General features: G+C 53.0%; 1 protein-coding gene across 10 annotated transcripts in view; it reads right to left on the bottom strand.

Annotated features, from left to right (window-relative positions):
• POLR2J (RNA polymerase II subunit J) overlaps positions 1 to 18,735 on the bottom strand; it is a 99,688-nt gene that overhangs the window by 53,507 nt on the left and 27,446 nt on the right. Inside the window, exon 1 of one of the 10 annotated variants that reach the window (XM_050783819.1) lies at positions 12,072 to 12,075. The exons of 4 other annotated variants lie outside the window; for them this stretch is intronic. The gene's annotated coding sequence lies outside the window, so the exon portion shown is untranslated. 5 more of the 10 variants (XM_050783802.1, XM_050783806.1, XM_050783801.1 and 2 more) reach the window with 5 other exon arrangements.

Genomic DNA, 18,735 nt, shown 5'->3' with positions numbered 1-18,735 from the left:
CAGGCACAGTGGCTCGTACCTGTATTCCCAGCACTTTGGGAGGCCAAGGCAGTCAGATAATCTGAGCTCAGGAATTCAAGACCAGCCTGGCCAACATGGTGAAACCCTGTCTCTACTAAAAATACAGAAATTAGCTGGGCGTGGTGGCGCATGCCTGTAGTCCCAGCTACTTGGGAGGCTGCCCACCTCAGCCTCCCAAAGTGTTAGGATTACAGGCGTGAGCCACCGTGCCTGGCCACATTTGAATATCTTAACCCATGTAAGTCAAACATGCCTAGGGCTCACAAAAGTCATGGTGCACCCTGGCACAGGAGAGGAGGCAGCTCTTGAGTTTCAGTGCATGCTTTTGATATTCACAATAGGTCAGTGTCGTTGAAAGAAAAAGTGAGGTCAGACACAGTGGCTCATGCCTGTAATCCTAGCACTTTGGGAGGCCGAGGAGGGCGGATCACCTGCGGTCAGGAGTTCGAGACCAGCCTGGCCAACATGGCGAAACCCTGTCTCTACTAAAAATACAAAAATTAGCCAGGCGTGGTGGCACATACCTGTAACCCCAGCTACTCGGGAGGCTGAGGCAGGAGAATTGCTTGAATCCGGGAGGCGGAGGTTGCAGTGAGCCAAGATCGCACCATCGCACTCCAGCCTGGGCGACAAGAGCGAAACTCAGTCTCAAAACAAACAAACAAACAACAACAACAAAAAAAGCAAGGAAGGAAATTCTTACACATGCTAAAACATGGATGAAACTTGAAGACATGATGCTAAGTGAAATGAGTCAGTTACAAAGAAAGACAAATACTGGCTGCCTCCACTTACGGGAGGTATCTGGAATAGTAAAATTCACAGAAACAGAAAGGAGAGGAGAAGTTTTCCGGGGCTGGAGCGGGGCAGGGAAAGGGAGTTGTTTGTTGGGTATAGGGTTTCAGTTTTGTGAGGTGAAAAAGTTCCAGAGATCTGTTGCACAACAATGCACGTATAGTTAATACTACTGTGCTGTCCACTTAAAAACAGTGAAGATGGGCCAGGCGCGGTGGCTCACACCTGGAATTCCAGCACTTTGGGAGACCGAGGTGAGTGGATCACCTGAGGTCAGGAGTTCGAGACCAGCCTGACCAACATGGTGAAACCCTGTCTCTACTAAAAATATAAAAATTAGCTGGGCGTGGTGGCGGGTGTCTGTAGTCCCAGCTACTCGGGAGGCTGAGGCAGGAGAATCTCTTGAACACGAGAGATGGAAGTTGTGGTGAGCTGAGATGGTGCCACTGTATTCCAGCCTGGGCGACAGAGAAAGACCTCGTCAAAAAATAAAAAAATTAAAAAACTTAAGATGGGCAGGCTGCGGTGACTCATGCCTGTAATCCCAGCACTTTGGGAGGCTGAGGCGGGCGGATCACTTGAGCCCAGGAGTTCAAGACCAGCCTGGGCAACATGAGAAAAAATACAATTTTAAAAAATAAAGAAATAAGGCAGGGCTCACACCTGTAATCCCAGCACTTTGGGAGGCCGAGACGGGCAGATCACGAGGTCAAGAGATTGAGACCATCCTGGCCAACATGGTGAAACCCCATCTCTACTACAAAGATTACCTGGGCGTGGTGGTGGGTGCCTGTAATCCCAGCTACTCGGGAGGCTGGGGCAGGAGAATCGCTTGAACCCGGGAAGCGGAGGTTGCAGTGAGCCCAGATGGCACCACTGTGCTCCAGCCTGGAGACAGAGTGAGATTCCGTCTCAAAATAATAATAATAATAATAATAATAATAAATAAAATAGTTAAGATGGTAAACCTTATGTGTTTTTTACCAGAATAAAAAAAAATGCACCTATACCCCAACTTTGTACATATATTTTGACTGTATAAAGTAATTGAAAAGAATTTTATAACTTCTGTTCTCTACCAACATCATGCATTCTTGAGAATCTTAGGATTCTTCCAAAGTGAGAAAGTGTGACCTACAAATTGTTTTCATGCGCAGTGACGCATTTTGAAATACTAAATTTAACAATGGATGAAACTGACATAGTTATATTTAGAAGACATTTCAGTAAACATTTAGTATTTTTTAAAGTTGCAGTTTAAATGCAGTTTAAATACTATTTTTTAAAGTTAAATATTTTGGAGCCAAAGCATTTTCCCCTCTTAAACCTCGAGGAGTTTTAGGAGCTGGAGGCCTCACACCCCTCCTGGAAAAAATTGTCACTGCCCGAAGGAAATATTCCTGAGCCACTTCCGTCTTCACCCATCAGACTCTGACAGTGGCTCCTGGTGCTTGTCCTGCTGTGCCACGGTCCAGAGCCCCCAGAGAGGACTTCTGGGAGGAGGCAGGTCCTGGAAGAATGACACCGGAGGCATTGCTGGAGGAGGAGAAGCCCACAAAAATGGATAGGAGGCAGGAGCAGGGGATGAGGAGGAAGCTGTGTGGCAGGTGCAGAGGGTGGCAAGGGCGGCCCTCTCTGAAGGCCAAAGGAGCCCAGCTGTGAACCCACAAAAGCTGGGCACAGGAGCCAGGGACACAAGGATCCCTGGCAGGCTCCGGGCCAAGTGACAGCTGTATGTTGAGAAGTTCTGGCCAGGAGCAGTGGCTCATGCCTGTAATCCCAGCACTTTGGGAGGCCAAGGCGGGTGGATCACGAGGTCAGGAGTTCAAGACCAGCCTGGCCAAGATGGTTAAACCCCGTCTCTACCAAAAATATAAAAATTAGTCTGGCATTGTGGCAGGTGCCTGTAATTCCAGCTACTCGGGAGGCTGAGGCAGAGAATTGCTTGAACCCGGGAGGCAGAGGTTGCAGTGAGTCGAGATCATGCCACTGCACTCCAGCCTGGGTGACAGAGCAAGACTCCGTCTCAAAAAAAAAATTAAAAAAAAAGTCTTGGCTGGCCAGCTGGGAGGCATCAGAGGCCAGATGGGGCTCTATCCCCAGCTTCCCCCCCGCCATCCCGCCAATCTTGACACCCCTACTGCACCAGTTAGACAGATACCATTAAATAACAGTTTTAAAGCCAAGGTCCACAGGCTGGGCTTGGTGGCTCAATGCCTGTCATCCCAGTACTTTGGGAGGCCAAGGCGGAGGATTGCTTGAAGCCTGGAGTTCAACACCAGCCTGGGCTACATAGCGAGACCCTGCCTTTACGAAAAATAAAAAAATTAGCCAAGCATGGTGGTGCACACCTATAGTCCCAGCTACTCAAGAGGCAGAGGTGGGAGGATCGCTTAAGCTCAGAGGTCACCGCTGCAGTGAGCTGTGACTGTGCCACTGCACTCCAGCCTGGGTGATAGAGTAAGACCCTGTCTCTAAAAACAAAAAGCAAAACCCACAAAAAAACGAGGTCCACAGTGAGGATTGTAGGCTCTGGAGCCAGACAAGTGAGTTCAGATCCTACCTCCACTGCTATGATAGGACCTGCTGTGTGACTGTGAGCCAGTTATTCAGTCTCTCTGGGCTTCATCTGCCTAATCTGTAGAGTGGGCAATGGTGGCTGCACCCCGCAGAGTGACTGGGAGCACAGCGTGCTGGTGAGCCACTTGGTCACCAGACCACAGAGGGCACCTCCCTGGGGCAAGCACTCAGGATGTCCTCACGCTAATCCCCACAAACAGAGGAGCAGGGCTGTTCTCACCATCCACACCACCCCCTTTTTTTTTTTTTTTTTTTTTTTTTTTTGAGACGGTTTCGCTCTGTGGCCCAGGCTGGAGTGCAATGGCGCAATCTCGGCTCACTACAACCTCCGCCTCCCAGGTTCAAGTGATTCTCCTGCCTCAGCCTCCCGAGTAGCTGGGATTACAGGTGCGTGCAACCACACCCTGCTAATTTTTATATTTTAAATAGAGACAGAGTTTCGCCATGTTGGCCAGGTTGGTCTCGAATTCCTGACCTCAAGTGATCTGCCTGCCTCGGCCTCCCAAAGTGCTGGGATTACAGGCGTGAGCCACTGTGCCCTGCTAATTTTTGTATTTTTAGTAGAGACAGGGTTTTGCCATGTTGGCCAGGCTGGTCTCGAACTCCTGACCTCGAGTCATCTGCCCGCCTTGGCCTCCCAAAATGCTAGGACTACAGGCATGAGCCACCATGCCCAGCCTCACCATCCCCCTTTCATGGATGCAGAAATCATGGACTGAACCCTTAACTCGGCACCAGCCTCAACACACCAGGTCCTCACCAAGGACTCTAGGACTAAATGCTGGTGTCCCATCCCCTTCATAGATAAGGAACTGCAAAGTCACAATGACAAATTCAACCCCCTCCTAGCACAGCCCCCAGACTCCTAGCACAGCCCCCAGCCCCACAGAGGTCAGAAAGAAAGACCCTGCTCCGAGAGAAAGACAGACAGACAGACAGACAGACAGAGAGAAACAGATGGAGAAACATAGTCAGAGGCAGCGAGACAGGAAATCAGAAAGAGAAAATTCAGGCTCATGCCTGTAATCCCAGCACTTTGGGAGGCCAAGGCAGGTGGATCACCTGAGGTTAGGAGTTTGAGACCAGCCTGGACAACATATTGAAATCCCGTCTCTACTGAAAATACAAAAAATTAGCCAGGTGTGGTGGCAGGTGCCTGTGATCCCAGCTACTCGGGAGGCTGAGGCACAAGAATCGCTTGAACCTGGGAGGTGGAGGTTGCAGTGAGCCGAGATAGAGACATTACACCCCAGCCTGGGCAACAAGAGCAAAACTCTATCTCAAAAATAAATAAATAAATAAAAGAGAGAGGCAATTCAGAGGCCAGGAGTGGTGGCGTGAACCTATTATCCCAGCTACTTGGGAGGCTGAGGTGTGAGAATCGCTTGAACCCGGGATGCGGAGGTTGCAGTGAGCTGAGGTTGCACCACTGCACTCCAGCCTTGGTGACAGAGGGAGACTCCGTCTCCAAAAGGAAAAAAGAAAATTCAGAAACAGAGAGGGCTGCTCTGAACACCCAGACTAAAGTAAGGGTGGGAGTCGGGGGAATGTTGCCCCCAGTTTTCCCAGGGACCCCTTGTGGGGGCGGTGGGAAGCAGTTACAGGTCACCTCTGGGCACCTCAGGGGTGGCTGTGAATGGTCTTCAGCAGAGGCAAAGGTGGACAGAAGCAGGCATAGGGCTGGTGACAGGTGTCACCTTAGGATGTGCCCTGAAACCATGGGGATCCCAAAAGTGAGCAGGGCATGGCTGCCAGGAGGACTTCAGCCCTGCAGTAAAGAGAGAGTTTCTGTGTGGTCTCAGACTCTGATGATCTCCTTTCCCTTCTTTCTTTCTTTTTAATTTTTTTTTTTTTTTTTTTGACACAGAGTCTCACTCTGTTGCCCAGGCTGGAGTGCAGTGGCGTGGTCTTGGCTCACTGCGTCCTCTGCCTCCCAGGTTCAAGCAATTCTCCTGCCTCAGCCTCCCAAGTGGATCACACACACCTGCCACCATGCCCACCTAATTTTTTTGTATTTTTAGCAGAGATAGGGTTTCACCATGTTGGCCAGGCTGGTCTCCAACTACTGACCTCAAGTGATCCTCCTGCCTCGGCCTCCCAAAGTGCTGGGATTACAGGCGTGAGTCACCGCACCTGGCCAAAATTGTTGTTGTTGTTGTTTTTCTTTTTGGAGGGCTGGGCCTGATGGCTCATGCCTGTAATCCCAGCTACTCCGGAGGCTGAGGCACGAGAATCACTTGACCCTGGGAGGTGGAGGTTGCAGTGAGCTGAGATGACGGAGTGCCTGAGTGACAGAGTGAGACTCTGTCTCAAAAAAATAATAATTTAAAAAATAAAGAAAAGAAAAGAAAAAGAAAAAAAACTTCTAAATTTTTTGCAAAGATGACGTCTCACTGTGTTGCCCAGGTTGGTCTCCAACTCCTGGACTCAAGTGATCCTCCTGCCTCGGCCTCCCGAAGTGCTGGGATTAGAGGTGTGAGTCACTGCGTCCCACCTGTACCCTTTTCTCTGAGGCCTCCTGGAGCTGCAGTCCCTTAATCCGCTCAGCCCCAGCCCCTGTGGGTGAAAACTACTGCCCCTCTCAAAGTGAGAAACACTTTGAAACACCAGGAGTGGGTGTTTCCTGTCAGCCCAAAGCTGGGAGTCCAGAGTCTTGGGTCCGTATCTCTGCCATAGACTCTGGGAGCAACCAGGGACACACTGCTCCCACTGAGACTGGAGACTGGAGACAGTCTCAGTGGAGAGCTGGGCTTGAAGGAGAAGGGATGGGGCTGGGAGAAAGAACAGGAGGAAGGGCTGGGAAGTGGGGGAAAGGGGCCAGGTGCAGCTCTGAGGGCACTCCCCAAGCAGAGATGGCCCAGGGCTGGGGGAGACAGCGTGATTCCAAAGGGACTCTCACCTCCAGATCCCTATGCAGGACCTGACCAGGCCTCTTCTGACTCCACAAGGAGAAAAATGTGTGTGCAAGTGAGGGGACTTGGGATGGGGCCAGCGCAGCTGCGGCTGGAACGTAAACCTGTCATGGCTTCTGGCGCCATGGCCACCCTCAGCCGGGGAAAGGGCCCTGGCTCAGCTGATGAGAACCAGGAGCCAGGATGGAGCCACAGTGGGGGCACGGGAGGGTGGAGGTGACAGCTCTTGGTTTTCAGCCTGGCTCTCGCCCATCCACTACTCCCCCCATCCACTACTCCCACAGATCCTGGGCACTGTGGGTAACGGGAACCCTGGCCTCTAGATGCCCCCAGCCCTTGGATCACTGGTGTCCCGCAACCACTTAGCTGCCGCCCAGTAGGCCCCCCACCATCCCCCTGCATCTCTGCCTTGGCTCTGCCTGGGATCTTCTATGTGGCTGTTCCCCCATCCCTGCAGTGCCTGACGCCACCCAGTGTCTTGCTAACCCACAGTTCTCTGGACTATTCCATGGATGTTTGCTGGATAGACATGGACATTTTGCATACAGAGAACTGCACAAATCTTTTATTTTTTTGAGATAGGGTCTCGCTCTGTTACCCAGGCTGGAGTGAAGTGGTACAATCATAGCTTACTGCAGCCTCAATCTCCTGGGTCTAAGCAATCTTTCCAGCTCAGCCTCCTAAGTAGTTGGGACTACAGTTTCATGCCAGCACGCTCAGATAATTAAAAAAAAAAATTTTTTTTAGAGTCAGGGGTCTCGCTATGTTGCCCAGGCTGGTCTCGAACTCCTGGCCTCTAGCAATCTTCCCACCTCAGCCTCCCAAAGTGCTAGGATTCCAGGTGTAAGCCACTACATTCAGCTAAAGTGCACAGGTTTTATGTGGACAGCTCAAGGAAGTCTTACACAGGCCTACGACTGCATCACCATCTCCCAGATCAAGAACAAGAACATTCCCAGCCCCAGGAGGCTTCCTTGTGTCCCATACCTGTCACCACCACCTCTGGGAATAACTTCTATCCCAGTTTATTGCCATAGATTACTCCCACCTGCTTTTTTGAGATAGGGTCTCACTCTGCAATCACAGCTCACTGCAGCCTCCAACTTCTGGGCTCAAGTGATCCTCCTGCCTCAGCCTCCTGAGTAGCTGGGATGATAGGCCGGCACCACCACGCCTGGCTATTTTTTTATTTTTTTTTAAGATGGGGTCTTGCTATGTTACCCAAGCTGGTCTGAAACTCCTGGGCTCAAGCGATTCACCCCCCCACCCCCCCGAACTGGCCTCCCAAAGTGCTGGGATTATAGGCGTGAGCCACTGTGCCCACCCGGTCCTCCCGTCTGCTTTTGCTCTTTATATAAATAGAATCCTACAGTGTACATTCGCTGGTGCCTGGCTTCTTTGCCAATGTTATGTGCAGGGGAGTCACCCATGTTGCTGAATAGCATTCTATGGTGTGGGCGGAGGCTCCACAGCTTGCCTCTTCACTGGCCTGTGGATGAATGTCTGTTGTTTCCTGTTTGGGTCTGTTATGAAGAATCCTGATCTGAATGTTCTTGCACGTGTCTTTTTTTCTATTTTATTTATTTATTTTTTAGATGGAGTCTTGCTCTGTGGCCCAGGCTGGAGTGCAGTGGTGCGATCTTGGCTCAATGCAGCCTCCACCTCCTGGGTTCAAGCGATTCTCCTGCCTCAGCCTCCCAAGTAGCTGGGATTACAGGTGCCCACCACCACGCCCGGCTAATTTTTGTATTTTTAGTAGAGACAGGGTTTTGCCATGTTGGCCAGGCTGGTCTCGAACTCCTGACCTCAAGTGATCTGCTCCCCTTGGCCTCCCAAAGTGCATGTCTTTTGGGAGGCTCAGTGCTCATTTCTCTTGGGGAAATGCCTAGAAGCAGAATTACTGGGACCTAGGGCAGGTGTAGAACACTGGATTCTAAACAGGCCGGTTCTTACTGTGCCTTTCCAAGTATTTCACACGTGTTCCCTTCACCTTCCCAGGGGACCTACCACATGTCTCCTTCACCTCCCTCTATTCCCCCAGTAACAGAAACTTCGGATCTGTCAGCCTCTGTTTTGCAAAGCAGGGCAGCCCTCCTGACCCTGCTCCTATCCTGGTGGGCCCAGGGCACACCTGTCACTGCTGAAGGGTCCACTGGGTTGGCCAACAAGGAGGGAGCCCTTTCCTGTAGGCTGAGAGCTTCTCTCTCTTTTTTCCTTTTCTTTTCTTTTCTTTTTTTTTTTTTTTTTTGAGACGGAGTCTTGCTCTGTCACCCAGGCTGGAGTATAGTGGAACAATCTCGGCTCACTGCAACCTCTGCCTTCTGGGTTCAAGCGATTCTCCTGCCTCAGCCTCCCAAGTAGCTAGGATTACAGGTGCATGCGACCACGCCTGGCTAATTTTTGTATTTATTTATTTATTTATTTATTTATTTATTGAGACTGAGTCTTGCTCTGTCGCCCAGGCTGGAGTGCAGTGGCCGGATCTCAGCTCACTGCAAGCTCCGCCTCCCAGGTTTACGCCATTCTCCTGCCTCAGCCTCTGGAGTAGCTGGGACTACAGGCGCCCGCCACCGCGCCCGGCTAGTTTTTTTGTATTTTTTTAGTAGAGACGGGGTTTCACCGTGTTACCCAGGATGGTCTCGATCTCCTGACCTCGTGATCCACCCGTCTCGGCCTCCCAAAGTGCTGGGATTACAGGCTTGAGCCACCGCGCCCGGCCTGTGTTTTTTTTTTTTTAGTAGAGATGGGGTTTCACTGTGTTAGCCAGGATGGTCTCGATCTCCTGACCTCATGATCCGCCCATCTCGGCCTCCCAAAGTGCTGGGATTACAGGCTTGAGCCACCACGCCCGGCCTTATTTATTTTTTAGTGGAGACGGACTTACCTTATTGGCCAGGCTGGTCTCGAACTCCTGACCTCAAGTGATCCACCCACCTTTGGACTCCCAAAGTGTTGGGATTATAGGCATGAACCATCACACCCAGGCCCCGAGAGTTTCTGTCATGGCACTTTGGGACTGTCTGCTTGGGGTTCATCCCTCTGTGGCCTGGCCACCCCCTTACCCCCAGGACAGGGACTGTGGTCAAGCTATTCCTGCATCCGGTACCCAGCACACAGCTTGATGTGGACAACAGGGAACCAGGGGCTCACAGAAAGGTGGGGTGGGAGAGAACAGCTTAGAGGCAAATGTCTCCCACTTTGAGGACTAGGTCCGGAGATGTAGCTTCAAGGTCCAGTTTCTCTGCTTGGGCCTGGGGAAAGCTTTTCACTTCTTGGGACCTTAGTATAAGCCTGGTGTCCCTCCAGGGTCCAGGTGAGCCCTTCCATTTACCCCAACCTTAGACCCAAGGCAGATGAGTTGAGTACAACCAAGGCCCATTGGTCACACCCTTCCCAGGCCCTAAGAGGTCACTTCCTGGACTGCCCAGGCTGGAACCGGCCCACGGTGGGAAGAGAAGGGGTCTCCCACTGGAGACAAGGCCTCCAGTCAATGTCTCTGACATTCATGGAGACCCCTCTGGGGCTCAGTGGCTGGTCAGAGGGGTCGAGGCAGGGCCCTGGGCAGCGGGTGGACAGGCTCCATGACCAGAGGGGCCATCGCCCACCCCGCCCTTGGCCATCAGCCCGGACCCAGGTTCCTCTCTTCCCAGAAGTTCATCCCCTTGAATGGACTTACGTGCTTAGCTCTCATTAACCTTTTGAACCTTCCAGAAAGGGAGTGGAAATGTCCTGCCTCGTCTCCTGCTGAGGAAGCCTGGGTAGGAGTGGAGGAAGATAAGGGGACCCCTCCAGCGCTGCTGCTGGGGCCAGAGATGTGGGAGTCCCAGGCAGGGGTGTTGTCCTGAGCAGGGTCTCTGCACCAGCTCGGTCACCAATGGGGCTCTGCAGGTTCACCCAGCAGAATATCTCAAATATCTGGGATTACAGGCACCCACCACCACGCCCAGTTAATTTTTGTACTTTTAGTAGAGACGGGGGTTTTGCCATGTTGGCTAGGCTGGTCTCGAACTCCTGACCCCAAGTGATCCACCCACCTCAGCTTCCCAAAGTGCTGGGATTACAGGTGGTGGGTGCCTGTAATCCCAAGATATTTGAGATACTCTTGAACTCCGTGTGATTCAGAGGTTGACAAACCACTCGAGGTGGAAGAGACAGAAGTGGTGAAAGCATTTGAAGAAGGTGTTTGAAGCTGAGCTTGGAGGACCAGAGGACTGGGGCTCCAAGAGAAGGGGTGGGAGGTGGGGGAAGGGTGCCAGGGAGCAGCTGGTGTGAGCCCTTGTGTGCCATCCTGGAGACCCGGGGCCTTGGGTCTGATAGCACAACTCAAACCCGTCCAGCAAGCAGGGGCTCCGGCCTCTGCAACAGAGTCCCCCAAATCCCTACAAGTCCCCAGGGGCATCTGGGGACAGTCTGCATTTCAGCCAGGAGCTCACCTACGGGTCCTGGGAGCAAGGGGAAGTCACCCCCTCTGCCTGGGGTGTCCTACTTGGGAAGGGCCCCCACAGCAGGGTGGCTGGGACCCTAGAGAGACCCCCCTCTCAAACCATAGCCCTTACCTCTTTTTTTTTTTTTTTTTTGAGACGGAGTCTCGCTCTGTCACCCAGGCTGGAATGCAGTGGCGCGATCTCAGCTCACTGCAAGCTCCGCCTCCTGGGTTCACGCCATTCTCCTGTCTCAGCCTCCTGAGTAGCTGGGACTACAGGGGCCCACCACCATGTCCGGCTAATTTTTTTTTTTTTTTTTTTTTAGTAGAGACAGGATTTCACCATGTTAGCCAGGATGGTCTCAATCTCCTGACCTTGTCATCCGCTCGCCTTGGATTCCCAGAGTGCTGGGATTACAGGCATGAGCTACCGCGCCCCGCAGCCCTTGCCTTTTTGTGACGCTGCAATGGAAATATCCCCCAGGAAGATTACTTTGATGGGATCAGACCGGGTAGCCCCCGCCCACTCACTGCCGCTGACTCTTGGACAAGCTGATTCCCTCCCCAAGGCTTCACATCCCCCCACTGCCCAAGTCTTCAGACCCCTCAGGTAAACCCGCATTTCCAAGAGAGCCCCGGCTCCCATGTCAAAAAGGGGGTGCAGAGACACACTGTGTGGGTGAGTGGAGAGCTGCCTGGTTTCCAACAGTCGTCCCCTTGGGGCACCTGGGCTCCTGCTGCAGTGGACGGCTGGGTGTCTGGAGGAAGGGCTGGCGTGTGGAGACAGTGTTGGGGCACAGCCAGCAGCGGAGGGGGTTCCAGGCTGACTCCCTCTGTATCTGCCAGCTTCAGGGGATGGGCTGCGAATGGTTCTGTCCCCCGATACCCACTTGTTGTTTTTTCTTTCTTTTCTCCCTCCCCTCCCCTTTCCTTCCCTTCCCTCCCTCCCTCCTTCCTTCCTCTCTTTCTCTCTCCTTCCTTCCTTCTTTCCCCTTCCTTCCTTCCTTCCCCTCCCTCTCTCCTTCCTTCCTTCCTTCTTCTCCCTCTCTCCTTCCTTCCTTCCTTCCCCTCCCTCTCTCCTTCCTTCCTTCCCCTCCCTCTCTCCTTCCTTCCTTCTTTCCTTCCTTCCTTCCCCTCCCTCTCCTTCCTTCCTTCCTTCTTTCCTTTTCTCTCTCTCTTTCTTTCTCTTTCTTTCCTTTCTTTCTTTCTTTCTTTCTTTCTTTTTCTTTCTTTTCTTTCTTCTTTCTTTCTTTTTTTTCTTTTTTCTTTCTTTCTTTCTTTCTTTCTTTCTTTCTTTCTTTCTTTCTTTCTTTCTTTCTTTCTTTCTTTTTTTCTCCCTCCCCCCCCTTCCTGTCCCCTCTCTTTCTTTCTCTCTTTCTTTCTTTCTGACAAGGTCTCAGGGTCTTGCTGTTGCCCAGGCTGGAGTGCAGTCAGTGATGCAATCAAAGCTCACTGCAGCCTCAACCTCCTGGGCTCAAGCAATCCTCCCACCTCAGCCTCCTGAGTAGCTGGGACCACAGATGCACACTACCATGCCCAGTTAATTTTTAAAACTTTTTTAGAGATGGTGTCTCCCTATGTTGCCCAGGCTGGTCTTGAACTTCTGGGCTCAAGTGATCTTCCCGCCTAAGCCTCACAAAGCACTGGGATTACAGATGTGAGCCACCGCATCCAGCCCCTGTTCTTTCCCCGCTCTTATTTCTGCTTCTTTTTTCTCTTTTCCCCACTGAGCCCAGCTCTGGAACTGACGCCGGCTTTCTGATTTTATCTTGTGTTTATTGGGAAATGGTGGTGCCCATCTCTGGGCCAGTCCAGACAGCTTCCCTCTAGGAAGTGAGCCGAGTTCCCACGGTGTGTCAGAGTTAAAAACAAGGACAAGAGACAGCGTGAGAGACATAAGAGAGGGGGCATGGAGAAAGACAGAAAAACAGAGAGAGGGACACACAGGTCCCCTGCTTCCCCTTCTGTTTGTTCATTAATCAGGCTGATGTCAGGTGGCACAGGGGGCACTGGACATCATTTCATGGCTCGAGGTCATTGTCCCCAAGTCTGTTTTCCCACGCTGTCCCCTTAAGAGCTGGGGTGCCAAGGCCACACACTGCGGTCCATGGGAGGGTCAGTGTCACCCTCCAGCCTGTGGGTGTGCCCAGCAGAGCCTCCAGCTCTGTGCCTGCCCCCTGGAATGCCCCTAATGCCCTCCTAGCCCCTTACCCATCCTTCAAGGCCACACCTGTGCCCCTCCTCCATGCAGCCCCCAGATGGGATTGGCAGAGTGTGCCTCTCTGTCCCTCAAGGGCTCCCTGGTCATCTCTGTGCATGTCTAGATGCCACTGAGATGGACTGGCCTTGATGGCCGAGACTTTACGTCTTAGCATCCAGCATGGCTAGCTGAAGTCAGTGGCTGCAGAGTGTGGGAATGAATGAGTGAGTGAGTGAATGAATGGGGGAGAACTGAGTGACCCAAGGGAGGACCAGACCTGGACAGGAGCTTCTGATGCCTCTTGCCCATCTTTTTTTTTTTTTTTTTTTTTTTTTTTGAGACGGAGTCTTGCTCTGCTGCCCAGGCTGGAATGCAGTGGCTGGATCTCAGCTCACTGCAAGCTCCACCTCCCGGGTTTATGCCATTCTCCTGCCTCAGCCTCCCGAGTAGCTGGGACTACAGGTGCCCGCCACCTCCCCCGGCTAGTTTTTTTGTATTTTTTAGTAGAGACGGTGTTTCACCGGGTTAGCCAGGATGGTCTCGATCTCCTGACCTCATGATCTGCCCATCTCGGCCTCCCAAAGTGCTGGGATTACAGGCTTGAGCCACCGCGCCTGGCCCATCTTTTTTTTTTGAGATGGAGTCAGGCTCTATTGCCCAGGCTGGAGTGCCGTGGCGCAATCTCAGCTCACTGCAGCTTCTGCCTCCAGAGTTCCAGCAATTCTCCTGCCTCAGCTTCCTAAGTAGCTGGAACTACAGGTGTGCAACAGCACGCCCGGCTAATTTTTGTATTTTTAGTAGAGACAGGGTTTCACCATGTTGCCCAGGCTGGTCTTGAACTCCTGACCTCGTGATCCACCTGCCTCGGCCTCCCAAAGTGCTGGGGTTACAGGCATGAGCCACCGCACTCAGCTCCCACTTGTCCATTCTTTTCATGGATGAGGAGGCTGAGGCCCAGGCCGGCCAGGTGGGTGCCAGGACTGGGGCTCTGACACTTTCCCTCCTAGGGGATTCTCAGGATCCCTCTCTGGGAACATGGTCAGCGGCTTGAAGGGGCCAGGGGCTTTCCCTCCAGCCAGCCCTGGACTCCCAGGCCCCAGAGAACCTGGAGAAGCCAGCCTGGAATGGCTGGGATTTTCATTGGGAGAATCCCACTGGGAGAATGCACTGGGCTGTCTCCCAGCCCCTGAGATTGGGCTCTGGGCTCAGCACTGGGCAGGACCCAAGGAAGTGGCTTAAGTCTCTGTGGTCAGGCGGTGTCTGCAGTAGAAAGCAGGGTGGCATGTGGCCGGGGCAGGGGACTGTGGTCAGGGAGAAAGGTTGCCTGGGGCTATCCAGGCTTCAGCCTGGGGATGGGAGCACCAGGGAACCAAGACAAAGTGCAGCGCTGGGGCTAGCTTTGGGCTCGGCTGTCAGGGAAGCATATTGGCATGAGGGGCCTCCTGGATGTCCGGTCAGAGATGGCCAGGGGGCCAAGGACATATGAGAGGCAGCTGAGAGTTACTGGGTGAGCTGGCTCACACCTGTAATCCCAGCACTTTGGGAGACTGAGGTGGGCGGATCACCTGAGGTCAGGAGTTCGAGACCAGCCTGGCCAACATGGTGAAACTCTGTCTCTACTAAAAATACAAAAATCAGTCGGGCATGGTGGCGGGCGCCTGTAATCCCAGCTATTCGGGAGGGTGAGGCACGAGAATCGCTTGAATCTAGGAGGTGGAGGTTGCAGTGAGTCAAGATCGCGCCACTGCACTCCAGCCTGGGTGACAGAGCCAGACTCTGTCTCAAAAACAACAACAACAACAACAACAACAACAACAAGGCAGCTGACAGGAGGGATAAGGGTGATTAGTCCATATCAGAGCTGGCTGAGGCTGGTGCCCAGGGATAGGGGAGCTGAGTGGGTGCAGGCCCAGAAAGTGAGCAATTGCCAGTGACACGGGGTGAAGGGACAGGTGGAGGAGGAGTTGTGAGCTCGGCTGCACAGGACATTACTCCAAATGGGGCTGAGGAGCAAGGGGGACCCCCACACTCCCCACCTCCCAATGCTGAGGCATGTAGGTAGAGGGCTACAGGAAGCCTCAGGAGGGCTTCAGGGAAGAGGTGTTCTCAAGGAAGAGGCAGGAGGGTGGTGAAGGGGACATTTGGGGGCCACCCCTTCTCCAGCTGGCAAAATTGCCCTGTCCCCGCTGGGTGCGGTGGCTCATGCCTATAATCCCAGTACTTTGGGAGGCTGAGGTGGGAGGATCACTTGAGGTCAGGAGTTTGAGACCAGCTTGGGCCACACGGTGAAACCCCCACCCCCGTCTCTACTAAAAATACAAAAATTAGCTGGGCGAGGTGGTGCACTCCTGTGATCCCAGCTACTTAGGAGGCTGAGAGAGGAGAATCACTTGAACCCAGGAGGCGGAGGTTGCAGTGAGCTGAGATTGTGCCATTGCACTCCAGCCTGGGCGACAGAGCGAGACCCCATCTCCAAAAAAAAAAATTTGCCCTGTCCCCTGGGACTCAGAGGTCAGCCCCTGCAGAGTCCCCTCTGCACACTACCAGCCCCACTCCAGCCTCGGCAGCCCTCTGTCTGGGCAGGACTTTGTAGCCCTTTCTCCAGTCTGGAGACCAGAAGGTCAGGAAAGGAGGCCAGGCATGGTGGCTTATGCTTGTAATTTCAGCACTTTGGGAGGCCAAGGTGGGAGCATCTCTTGAGCTCAGGAGTTCCAAACCAGCCTGGGCAACATGGCGAGACCCCATCTCTATAAAAAATTAAAAAAATTAGCCAGGTGGTGGCACGCACCTGTAATCCCAGCCACTTGGGAGGCTGAGGTGGGAGGATTGCTTGAGCCCAGGGGTTCAAGGTCGCTGTGAGCTATGATTGTGCCACTGTACTCAAGCCTGGGTGACAGAGCAAGACCCTGTCTCTACAAATAAAAAATAAAATAAAGAAAGTTGGCCGGGCGCGGTGGCTCAAGCCTGTAATCCCAGCACTTTGGGAGGCCGAGATGGGCGGATCACGAGGTCAGGAGATCGAGACCATCCTGGCAAACACGGTGAAACCCCGTCTCTACTAAAAAATACAAAAAACTAGCTGGGCATGGTGGCGGGCGCCTGTAGTCCCAGCTACTCGGGAGGCTGAGGCAGGAGAATGGCGTAAATCCGGGAGGCGGAGCTTGCAGTGAGCTGAGATCCGGCCACTGCACTCCAGCCTGGGTGACAGAGCGAGACTCCGTCTCAAAAAAAAAAAAAAAAAAAAAAAAAAGAAAGTTAGTTAGGTGCTGTAGTACCTGTAATCCCAGCACTTTGGGAGGCCGAGGTGGGAGGATCGCCTGAGCCCAGGAGTTCAAGGCTACAGTGAGCTATGAAGGCACCACCATACCCCAGCCAGGGCAACAGAACAAGACCCCATCTCTAAAAAAGGAAAGAAGAAAAAAAGAAAAAAAAAGAAAGAAAGAAAGAAAAAAAAGAACAGGAAGGATCTAATTCCACTGGATCAGCACGAAGGCGGCCTGTGCCTCTGTATGTCTATTTGCCTTCTCTGTCCTGCTGTGACCCCGCAGGCTGGCCTCCAGGGACTGCACCACTGAGACCCCACACTCTCTTGCTTCTGGTGAGGTGTGGCTAGTGGAGGGACTGGCATGAGATCAGGGGGCGGGAAGACAGAGCCCTGTTCCCTCCGGTGGCTTCATCCTTTCACCTACAGCCCCTGCTCCTGCAGGGCCCCTCACCCATAGCTACTGCCTGCTGGTCCTGGAAACGTCCCTCCCTCCCTCCCATCAGCAATCAGACCCAGGAGTGCTCAGGGCCCCATTAGAGCCAAGTCCCAGGTCACCCTCTCTTGTCCATTCCCCTAATGCTGCCCACACCTTTGTAAACGCTCTCAATTGCCCTGTGAGACAGCGTACCATCTGTTTCCTGCCAGGACCAGACCCATACAGGGTGTGGCAAATGTTTGTGAAATGCAGGGTCTTAGAGTTCACCCAGTTCAACCTTCCCTTTTAAAAATGTTTCATTTTAGAGACAGGGTTTTGCTCTGTCACCGAGGCTGGTGTCCAGGGGTGCCATCATAGCTCACTGCAGCCTCCAACTCCGGGGATCAAGCGATCCTCCCACCTCAGCCTCCAGAGTAGCTGGGTCTACAGGTTCATACCACCACGCCTGCCTAATTTTTGTTTTGTTTTGTTTTGAGACAGAGTTTTGCTCTCTGTCACCCAGGCTGGAGTGCAATGGCACAATCTCGGCTTACTGAAACCTCCTTCACCCGGGTTCAAGTGATTCTCCTGCCTCAGCCTCCCCAGTAGCTGGGATTACAGGCATGTGCCACCATGCCTGGCTAATTTTTGTATTTTTTGTAGACATGGGGTTTCACCATGTTGGCCAGGCTGGTCTTGAACTCTTGGCCTCAGGTGATCCTCCTGCCTCTGCCTCCCAAAATGCTGCGATTACAGGTGTGAGCCACCACGCCTGGCCTTAACCACCATGCCCAGCCTTAATTTTTGTATTTATATTTTGTAGAGATGGGGTGTTGCTATGTTGCCCAGGCTGGACTTGAACTCTTGGCCTCAAGAAATCCTTCCGCCTCGGCCTCCCAAAGCACTAGGATTAGAGGTGTGAGCCACCTACACCTGGCCTAACCATTGCTTTTTATGTAAGGGGAAACTGAGGCCCAGAGAGGGTGAGTGATCTGTCTTGGGTCACCCAGCCCCAGGGTTGGGGCTCATAGCTGTTCTGAAAAGGTTCTGGAGAGGCCAGGGCTTATCTCACAGAGGCTGGCAGCCTGTCTGCCCCATCCCCGGCCTGCCTCTCCCAGCCTGGTAGGTTCAAGATCATTTGAGCGTTTCCTCCACAGCAGGAGCCGGATGCATCTGCTCCAACTAATAATCCCATTAGGGCCATTTGCGCCTCCTAGGGGCAGGCGCCTGGGAACCCAGCCAGCGCCCTCCTCCCTGACCTCTTGCCCCAGAGGGTGGGGCCCCTCCACATGGCACAGGGTGTCTTCCGGCCTCCTCTCCATCCCTCACCCTCCCCAACCTACCCATCAGCGACACGTTGCTCCTCCGGCCTGGCACCCTTCCAAGGTCCACCTGGAAGTGTCCTGCTCCTTCTTCAAAGCCACCCCTCCCCAAGATGCTGCCTCTGAAGCTCAAACAGTCCATCTCCCTGACAACTGTGTCCTCTCCTTCTCTCGCATGTGGTGGTATCGCTGTCCTCCCCCTACAGCAGTGGGCACCTTGAGGGTAGAATGTTGCCTCGGGCATCTCTGGCCCCTGGGATCCGAGCACTGAGTGGGAATCCTGATAATAAATGTTGCATGATAAATAGGCACAGTGACTCACGCCTGTAATCCCAGCAGCAGGATCACTTGAGACCAGGAGTTCGAGACCAACCTGGGCAACACAGTGAGACCCTGTCTCTACAAAAATTTTAAAAATTAGCCAGGCGTGGTGCCATGTACCTGTAGTCCAAACTACTCAGGAGGCTGAGGCGGGAGGATCACTTGCACCCAGGAGTTTGAGGCTGCAATGAGCTATGATCACACAACTGTTCCTTCCAGCCTGGGCAACAGAGTGAGATTCTACAAAAAAATTAAAAATTAGTTGGGTGTAGTGTCATGCGTCTGTAGTCCCAGCTACTCTCAGGAGGCTGAGGCGGATCACTCAAGCCCAGGAATTAGAGACTGCAGTGAGCTATGATGGCGCCACCGCACTCCAGCCTGGGCTACAAGGCGAAACTCCATCTCAAAAAAAAAAAAAAGGAAGAAGAAGCAGCAGCAGCTGCGCCTTTTGCCTTTTGTGTACTCCAGGAAAGGACTGGAG

This window comes from Macaca thibetana, chromosome 3 (assembly GCF_024542745.1).
Source record: "Macaca thibetana thibetana isolate TM-01 chromosome 3, ASM2454274v1, whole genome shotgun sequence".
In the NCBI taxonomy this organism is placed as follows: domain Eukaryota; kingdom Metazoa; phylum Chordata; class Mammalia; order Primates; family Cercopithecidae; genus Macaca; species Macaca thibetana.
This window is presented reverse-complemented; position numbering and strand designations above follow the sequence as displayed.